The sequence below is a fragment of the Arachis hypogaea genome, chromosome 13 (genome assembly GCF_003086295.3).
Source record: "Arachis hypogaea cultivar Tifrunner chromosome 13, arahy.Tifrunner.gnm2.J5K5, whole genome shotgun sequence".
Classification (NCBI taxonomy): Eukaryota; Viridiplantae; Streptophyta; class Magnoliopsida; order Fabales; family Fabaceae; genus Arachis; species Arachis hypogaea.
The window spans coordinates 53,275,681-53,283,292 of NC_092048.1; the positions used below are offsets into that span (position 1 = coordinate 53,275,681).

The 7,612-nt window shown below is 40.7% G+C and overlaps 1 non-coding gene across 1 annotated transcript; it reads left to right on the top strand.

Annotated features, from left to right (window-relative positions):
* Positions 1-2,920: 2,920 nt before the first annotated feature.
* Positions 2,921-3,024, top strand: LOC112739946 (small nucleolar RNA R71). The gene has a single exon (XR_003170879.1). It is a non-coding gene; the product is annotated as a small nucleolar RNA R71 (small nucleolar RNA).
* Positions 3,025-7,612: the final 4,588 nt, after the last annotated feature.

Sequence of the window (7,612 nt, forward strand, 5' to 3'; positions counted from 1 at the left end):
AGTATTCTGGATGCATTAGGTTGTACATGTAGCTATCTTTTCTTGCAGAACTTCCTTTTCCCATGTGTTAGTTTCAAAGACTTGTGAATTTTCTTTTTGACCAAGCATCGTACCTCCCTTTGTCTTTTTCCTCCATTTTGTCTTTTCTTTTGTACCTGCACAAACAAACAAGTTTGCTATCATTTTTCGGTCCATGTGAATTATGAATAGTACTTGCACATGTAAATCAATGATTGTCTTTATGAGCTTATAGCCGTGACTTCTACATGTATGCACACTTATTATTTGGACACCAAACTTAGTGTTTGGTCAAGTCTCCTGATGACATGAAATCCATATTGGTTGTCCTTAATGAATGTGCTTAATTCTAATAAATCATAGTCACCTTGGCTCTTTGATTCTAAACAAATTTACTACCCTAAGTAATTGAGACCAAAGCATTAAAACATGCGAATGGTGTACTTGTCATGAATTTCGAAATCCAGAGGAACTTTGTGCTTTTCATGAACCGTGTTCAAAGAGGAACACCAAACTTAATCCTTGGTTGTGCACTAAAAATTGAATGCATTTTGAATAAAATTTTGGGGTGCCTTCAGGCACACCAAACTTAGAGGCAAATTGCATTTTACATGCAATGTTTAGTGCACTTTTTCAGCAGTTGTCCTGAGGATTCAAGTTCATGCATAAGAAACCATGCTTTATTAGATGCACAACAAAACAAAAAAAAGTAAGGGTATTAAAACATGGGTTGCCTCCCATGAAGCGCTTCTTTCACGTCACTAGCTTGACGGTTGTCCCTTGTTAGGGTGGATTGTAGTGCTTGACGTCTTCTCCTCTCACTATGAAAACGTCCCCACTTGATTCATTCATGACCTCTAAATGTTCCATAGAAAGAACTTTCCTGATTGTGAACACTTGAGGGAGCTGGGAAGGAATGGTTTTGAGGCCAGGTGGGATTGGCAGATAATGACTTGATATCACGTTATCTCCCGGAGAGAAACCTTCAGTGGGAATTTTCTTGTTTCTCCACCCTCTTGGCAATCTCCCTATCACTCTTCCCTTTCTCTTGAGGATTTCTTCATTGACCCTTATGTCAGGAGGATCCTTCTGATCTGTTTCCACTGATTCTTGTGGCTTTAACTCTTGCAACTCTTGTTTGCCTTCCAAGTACTGTTTTAGAGTTTCAGCTGCTGGATTACTTTCCTCCAAACACAGATGGCTACTATCATCCTTAGGCTTTTCAGGTTCTGGTTCATGCTCAGATGCAGGTTTGAAAACTTTGAAAATGAGCTGTTCATCATGTATTCTCAGAATTAGCTCTCCTTGTTCTACATCTATGAGCGCTCTAGTAGTGGCTAGAAATGGTCTGCCCAGAATGATAGGGTGTAAGTAGCTTTCCTCCATGTCCACAATGACAAAGTCTGTGGGGAAGTAATAATCCCCCACTTTCACTAGCACATTTTCAACTACCCCTTCAGCTTGCTTCTGAGTTTTGTCAGCCAGTTGTATGATTACATCAGTGGATCTCACCTCATTCAGTTGTAGCCTCTTCATAAGAGTTAGAGGCATCACATTTATGCTAGCTCCTAGATCACAGAATCCTCTGTCAATTTTTGTTTCCCCTATGATGCAAGGGATATGAAAACTTCCTGGGTCCGTTTTCTTACAGAGTGTGTCCTTCTTGATGAGAGCACTGCATTCTTTGTTCATTGTTACCGTTTGTCCTCCCTTCAAAACTCTTTTCTTGCTTAACAATTCCTTTAAATACTTGATGTGTGTAGGCATTTGATGGAGAATCTCAAGAAAGGGAATATTGACATGGAGAGAGTTAAATGTCTCTAAAAACCTTGAATAGGTTTTCCCCTTTTCACCTCCTCCTAACCTCTGAGGAAATGGTGCTTTTGATTGGTATATTTTCAGCATGCCTTTTTGCAGTTCCTTGGCTTGCTCAGTTCCACTTTCCTGCTTAACTTCTTCCATTCCTTCCTTCAAGATTTCTGGCTCCTGCTCTGAGGGCCTGATTCCTTCTTCTTCTGAAACTTCCTTCAATATAGTGATGGCCTTGCATTCTTCCCATCTCACTCTCTTTTGTTCCCCTTTAGGATTCTTTTCTGTGTCACTAGGGAACACTGCAGTTGATTTGACGGCCTGCTGAGATAGCTCTCCTACTTGAGACTCCATTCTCTTGAGTTTTTCACCATGGTTTCTTAAGGTAGCTCTCACATCATCTCTGAAGCTTTTCAATTCGGTTATGTCTTGACTCATGGTTGCCATCATTCCTTCTATCCGGTTTAATTGATCTTGAAATTGTTGGTTCGGATTAAGTTGGGTAGGTTGATTATTTTGGCCATGATATGATGGTTGGGGGTAAGTGTTTTGTGTGGCTTGGTATGATCTTTGGTTGGAGTTTTGGTATGTGGAATTGTTATGTTGGTTGTGGTTGTAAGGTTTGTGGTTTTGTGGTTGGGTTTGTTGGTTCCCCCACCCAAAGTTTGGGTGATTTTTCCATCCTGGGTTGTAAGTGTTGGAATGTGGATCATATGATTGCCTTTGTTGGTTTCCCACATAGTTGGCCTCTTCCCAATCACCTCCTTCAATGCTTACTTCCTCTTGATCTTGTGTGTGTATTGCAGCCACTTGCTTTGTTTCTAATTGCCTGGTAAGCTCTGCTAGTTGCTTGGCAAACACCTTGTTTTGGGCTAGAATTGTATCAACATGGTTCAGCTCCATGACTCCCTTCGTGTTGTGCCTCTCTGATGCATAGTAGTACTCATTCTCAGCTACTGTCTCAATCACCTCAATGGCCTCTTCCACAGTCTTTTTCCTGTTCAATGAACCTCCTGATGAATGGTCTACAGCCTTCCTTGATTCATAAGAGAGTCCATCATAGAAAATATGCAATTGCACCCAATCATGGAACATGTCTGGTGGGCATTTCCTTGTCAAGTCCTTGAATCTCTCCCATGCCTCGTAGAGAGTCTCACCATCTTGTTGTCTAAAAGTCTGAACCTCAGATCGAAGCCTATTGACCTTTTGTGGGGGGTAGAAACGTGCCAGAAACTTACTTTCCACCTCATCCCATGTTGTTAAACTCCCCCTTGGGAATGATTCCAGCCACTTAGCTGCTTTGTCCCTAAGTGAAAATGGGAACAAAAGCAGTTTATAGGCATCTTCCTGGACTCCATTGGACTTCACAGTGTCACAAATTCTCAGGAATTTTGTGAGATGTTGGTTGGGATCTTCATTAGCACTCCCACCAAATGAACAATGATTCTCCACAAGTGATATTAGCTGTGACTTGAGCTCAAAATTGTTGGCCTGAATGGGTGGTTTCTGGATGCTACTACCACAATTCCCAGAGGTTGGGTTTATGTATGAACTAAGAACCCTCCTCTCAGGAATGGCATGGTTTCCATCAGCTCTCTCATGGTTGTGAACTTCTCTATCCATGTTGAGATCTAAAGCTTCCTCAAAATTGTCCTCAGATTCTCCTTCAGATTCCTCTTCTCCCACTACTCTCTTCCCTCTTGCTTCCCTTCTCAGTCTATGAAGGGTCCTCTCTGGTTCGGTATATGGAGGAGTTGATGTCTCTCCTCTCCTACCTGTCATACAAGAACACAGCACAGGCACAAACAAGTGAAATACTCTTGGTTAATGGAAGAGTATGGTTAGAGCAATTGAGGAATTAATTCAAACAGTTAGTGAGTCAGTGAGTTAGTTGCTTGAATTTAAAGGCATAAAGAAAGAAAGCATGTAACCGAGTGCAGAAATTAAAATTCAACAAGTAACTTGAACAGAATTAACAAAGCAAGAGAAATTGCTCAATCTAGTTAGCTTCCAATTGGAGAATTGTCAATCGAAAACCAATCCCCGGCAACGGCGCCATAAACTTGATGCGCATAAACTAGTTATGCTACGATTTAGGAAATTGCACGATCGGCAAAATTCCTTCCGGCAAGTGCACCGGTTATCGTCAAGTAAAAACTCACAATAGAGTGAGGTCGAATCCCACAAGGATTGGTTGAGTGAGCAATTCGGATTAGAAGTGTGTTCTAGTTGAGCGGAATCAAGATTTAGATGAGAATTGCGGAATGTAAAATTGGCGGGAAAAGTAAATGACAAGGAATTGAAATGGCGGAATCTTAAATTGCATGAATTAAAGAGCAGAATGTAAATTGCTGAAATTAAAAAGGAATGGGGGTGATTGCATGAATTGAGTTGCAGAATGTAAAGAGAAGATGGAAATCAGAATTGGGGGATTCATTGGGTTATAGGAGATATTGATATCTCCGAATCAAAACATGTTTATCTCTTCCTCAAGCAATGCGTTCATTGAATTTTGCTTGGCAATCTTATATGATTGGATCCCAATCCCTTGGCTCACCAATTCTCTCTAAAAATGAACAAATTCCCAATCCCTTGGTTTAAATGTTCATAAGAAGAGATGATGCTCGATCACTGATTATACCACACAGTTTCATGAACCACAATTTGGTAGGATTACATGTCACAATATCCATCCAAACCCCAATCCAATTCACTGTGAGAAAGCTTCTCTAGCATGAATCCTCCATTCCTTTCCCAAGGTTCCGAAGGATTCCAATTATGAGTAGTTTCTTTCCCAAGACAACTACCCAATGGAATTAGATCGAGAAGCTTTCTAACAAAATTCAAGAGAAAAGATTGAAGAAGAAGATAAACTATTATTGATTCATTGAATTACAATAGAGCTCCCTAACCCAATGAAAGGGGGTTTAGTGAGTCATAGCTCTGAATTCAATTACAAAGATATGAAAACTAGCTAAAAGTGAAGGTAAAAGTCCTTTCTAACTTAAATTCTATCCTATTTATACACTTTTTATATTGAGCTTCTGTTGTGTTTCTTGGGCTTTGAGGCCTCTCCCTGCTTTCCTTTTGCCTTGGGTTTATGATCCATAATCTTGATGGGGCTGTTGATCCAAATTCTGTACATTCATTGAGCCAACTTAGTGATAATCAAATAATGACACATGACTCAATAAATTGAGATTTCAAACTCATCAATCCTTCAGGCCCAATCCCATAAACCATGATATTCAATTGGGTTTCATACCAGAATAAGTTTAAGTTAATGTTTGTGCTCAAATACTATCTTAAACCACAATATTTTTGGTCCAGAAACCTTTTCCAAGAGTGGCGTTTAAGTTGTAGTTTAAGCTTAAACTGCAGCTTAAACGCCAGACACTTCCAGTGAGGCCTTTTGTAGAAGCACGTTTAAGCTTCAGTTTAAGGTTCAACTGAAGCTTAAACGTGGAAATGGAAGAAAGCAGCCCTGGAGAGTCATGTAGTCGAACACGTTTAAGCTTCAGTTTAAGGTTAAACTGAAGCTTAAACGTGGATATAGGAAGGGCAGCCCTGGAGGTCGAACACGTTTAACCTCCAGTTTAAGGTTAAACTGGAGGTTAAACGTGGAAATGGAAGGAGGCATCCTGGAGGTCGAACACGTTTAACCTCTAGTTTAAGGTTAAACTGGAGGTTAAACGTGGAAGCTTAGAAGTGTAGCCCTGGAGGTGTCGAACACGTTTAAGCTCCAGTTTGAGGTCAAACTGGAGCTTAAACGTGGAAATGGAGAGAGCAACCCTGGAGGAGAAAACTTGGTCGAACACGTTTAAGCTCCAGTTTGAGGTCAAACTGGAGCTTAAACGTGGAAATGGCTCCCTGGTGCTTTTCCCATTCTGGCGTTTAACCTCTAGTTTGAGGTCAAACTGGAGGTTAAACGTGGAACTCCTTCCTGAGTGGCATTATCATTCTGGCGTTTAACCTCCAGTTTGAGGTCAAACTGGAGGTTAAACGTGGAATGCTTCTTTGGTGAGACTTTTCATTCTGGCGTTTAACCTCCAGTTTAAGGTTAAACTGGAGGTTAAACTTCAATTCCAGCATTTCTTATCCTTCATGATTCTGGCATTTAAGCTCCAGTTTAGGCTTAAACTGGAACTTAAACTCCACATGTGATATTCAAGCTTCCTTTATTGATTTTGTTGCTTCCTTGCTTAGCCTCTTCTTCCCTGAAATCATCCAAACAAATGCATCAAAGTCTTGCAAAATTTCATGAGAAATCTTCCATTCATAGCATTCAAGTAATATAACTAAAACTCATGGAATTTGCATCAAAATCATATTGTTTGGATGGTTCATTGCTTTGTTATTCTTTTAACCATTCTTGGTTACTTTAAGCTCAAGAAAATGCATAAAACCACTAAAACTAACAGAAAAATACTAGTGAAACTAGCCTAAGATGCCTTGGCATCAATCCTTAGCATCAATTCTCCTTTTTCAACATCTATCAATGCTCTGGCAGTAGCTAAGAAGGGCCTCCCTAGGATGATGGGAGTGTTATCATCTTCCTCTATGTCTAGGATGACGAAGTCAGCTGGGAGGAAAAATTTGTCCACCTTTACTAATACATTCTCCGCAACCCCAAGTGCTTGCTGAATAGATTTGTCCGCCATTTGAAGGGCTATTTTTGTGGGTTTCAATTCATGAATCTGAAGCTTCCTCATCAAAGATAGAGGCATTAGATTTATGCTTGCACCAAGGTCACAAAATGCTCTCTCAATCATCATGTTGCCTATGGTACAGGGGATATGAAAGCTCCCTGGGTCCTTCCTCTTTCTTGGAAATCCTTTCTGGATGATGGCACTACACTCCCTGGTCATTACAACCATTTGTCCCTCTTTCAAGGATCTTTTCTTTGTCAACAATTCCTTCATGAACTTTGCATATAATGGCATTTGTTCAAGTGCTTTTATGAAGGGGATGTTGATGTGCAGTGTCTTGAATATCTCTAGGAATTTGGAGTATTGCTTCTCTTTATTCTCTCCCTTGAGCCTTTGAGGGTATGGGATCATTGGTTGGTATGCTTTCATTGCCTCCTTCTTAGCTAACTTCTCACTTTGTGAGGAAGTTTCTTGCTCCTGCTTTTGCTCCTTTACCTCTCCTTTTAGGCCTTCTTTGTTGTGCTCTTCCTAAGTGATGGCTTCTGTTTCCACCTTCTTCCCACTTCTTAATGTGATTGCTTTACACTCCTCCCACTTTATGGCTTTTCCTGTGTCCCTTGGGTTGGGGATTGTATCACTTGGGAGAACATTGGTTGGCCGTTTAGCTTGTTTGGCCAATTGTTCTAATTGTCGTTCAAGGTTCTTTATGGTGGTTTCATGTCTCTCTTGTCCTTTAATCAAAGTTTCTTTCCCCTTGGCTAAACATTGAGTGGTCTAGGCAAGTGACTGTGTGTTTTGGGTAAGGGCTTGCAAGGCTACTTCAAGACTTGAGATCCTAGTTTCATGATGATCAATCGGTGGTATGATAGGGTGTGATTGTTGTTGCTGGAAGTTGTTTGGGGCATTGAGGTGGGCATTTTGTGAGTTGAATGGTGGTGTGGAAAAGTTATTTTGGTGACTTTGTGAATTGTTGTGGGGTGGTTGATATGTGTTTTGTGGTTTCTTGTATTGGTTAGCATTGTCAGATGGGTGATTTTGGCTGCGTGTGTTGCGGGAGTGGTTGGAGTTATTGTTCTTCTGCCAATGGTTTTGATTATCACCCCATCTCAGGTTGGGGTGATTCCTCCAGGATGAGT